General features: G+C 46.1%; 1 pseudogene; it reads left to right on the top strand.

Moving 5' to 3' along the window:
* LOC111967115 (A disintegrin and metalloproteinase with thrombospondin motifs 2-like) overlaps positions 1 to 2,239 on the top strand; it is a 43,785-nt pseudogene that overhangs the window by 19,925 nt on the left and 21,621 nt on the right.

Raw genomic sequence — 2,239 nt, 5'->3', positions numbered from 1 at the left:
AGGGTTACATCCACGTCTGGATAGAATGACTCCTCACTCCTCACTGATGCAGTAGGATGACTAGGGTTACATCCACGTCTGGATAGAATGACTCCCCACTCCTCACTGAATTAAGTCCCTACTGACCTAAGTCCCCACTTGAATAAGTATTTTCCTTAAAGCATCTCGACACTGACTGAAGAGCTCATCTTTTTAGACAGACTGTTCAAGAGCTGTTCTGATTGAGAGTTGAGCTGACCTGCTCTTTGCTTTGCACACGTTGCTAGATTACCCTGTATTCTGTTGTCAAACCATTCTTTAGCTGCAAAAGGTGAGCCAGGCTGGAACACAGGTAAGGTTACCCCCCCCTCCCCCACACCCCCCTCGGAGCCATGTGGCCGCTTTTTTTCTTTTTCCTCTGATTGATATCAGTATTGTCGTCATCGTTGCAACGTTACTCGTACATTTTTTATTTATTTAGTTCTGCCCATCGTCACATTATTGTGCCTGGCATGTGTACTGCAGGATTCTAAACATGATCTCTGTTTCTGGTTCCCATATAGTACCTACCAAAGAGAAAAAGTAAAACGCTGGATTTGTCCCGAACAGCTTTCCTGGATCTCATAGCCAGATAAAGTCAACCATAGCAAATGAGCTCAACCCTGACATCACGCATGGCACCTTTTACTGTAAATGTCTGTGTGACTTTTTGGCCGTTCAGAAAGGCATATTGGCATGTAGAACATAGGTAGAAAAAGGGTGGAAAGAAAGAGAGAGAGAAGTTTCCAGACAGAAAGAAAGGTCTGGAGCAAAAGCTGCTTTTCTATGTTCAGGTTTAGGATCCTGCAGTGTCGCGTGCCAGCTTACCAAGCTGATGTCATCAGTGCCAACCAACCATCAGGCTGACTTTTGACCCTGCTGTAACCTCAACTGGAGGGGTCACCTGAGGTCATTCTGGGTAGGGAGTCTGGCTCGGCTCTGTTATTGTGGCAAGGGGGACAGAGGGGGGAGCGGAAGGAAACAGCTGAGAGAGAAGAGAGTTTGTCACAGATCTAAGATCAGTTTATTCTCTCCAGCATCCTTACCTGAACCATTAGGGGCATAGAATGAAAAACTGACTAAGGACAACTTTATTCTTCTCTGAACCAATGATCGGTCATGTTGACCATTTTATATTCACCTTCTGCCCTCCTCTCTGACCCCACGGAGCTGCAGGGTGTCTCAGTCAGAGTCTCTCTCTCCTCATCCTCTTTGGTTGTGTCGGCATGCTCTCTGTCTTCCTGTACAGCCATGTTGTTGTAACAGTGAACCAGTGATGGACTACTACAGTACACCACCGTCTGGACTCCTGTGGATGTTATTATTTTGTATATTTTATTGTACATGTGCAGTGCAGTCAGTGGTACATTTGATTTGTTATCTCTGGTGTAGTAGGTCTGAGGTGATTTCTGGAATGTTCTGTGATGCTAGCTACTCCCAGTGACTGGTGTGCATATCAGACAGATCTGTTCTTTGTTGTGACTGTTGCAGGTCACCTGTCTACTCTTGTGATATGTAAGGTACTGGCTGTGTGTGTATAATATGAGCGGGCGTGTGTGTGAGGATGTCTCTCTCTCTCTCTCCATTGCAGTACCGGACGTTTGATCCCTGCAAACAGCTGTGGTGCAGCCACCCTGACAACCCCTTCTTCTGCAAGACCAAGAAAGGACCGCCAATTGACGGAACCATGTGTGGGGACGGGAAGGTACACTAACATAAACATAAACACACACACACACACACCCACACACACACACACACACACACACACACACACACACACACACACACACACACAACACACACACACCACACACACACACACACACCACACACACACACACACACAACACACACACACACACACACCACACACACACACACACACACAATATTATTCATATTATACATACTCACACACACCACAGTAATGGTCAAAATTATGCTATCTGACGTTTCTCCCCTTTCTCATCCTATCACAGCACTGCTTCAAGGTCACTGTATCTGGCTGACCAATGGACATGATAAAGCAGGATGGTGGGTGGGGCGTGTGGAAGCCAGTTTGGGTCCTGCACTCGTACCTGTGGAGAGGGTGCAGTTCAAACCCGCGATGTGACAACCCCAGGTACATAAATATTCAAAAACTATGAGAAGTCGTACCTAGCAACAGTTTCTATGGTATCATTAGTGAAAAGTGTTAAATCCTTGTTCCTAACAACAT

This window comes from Salvelinus sp. IW2-2015, linkage group LG8 (genome assembly GCF_002910315.2).
Source record: "Salvelinus sp. IW2-2015 linkage group LG8, ASM291031v2, whole genome shotgun sequence".
NCBI lineage: Eukaryota > Metazoa > Chordata > Actinopteri > Salmoniformes > Salmonidae > Salvelinus > Salvelinus sp. IW2-2015.
Note: the sequence above shows the minus strand (reverse complement) of the source record. Positions and strands in the feature narration are given on the sequence as shown.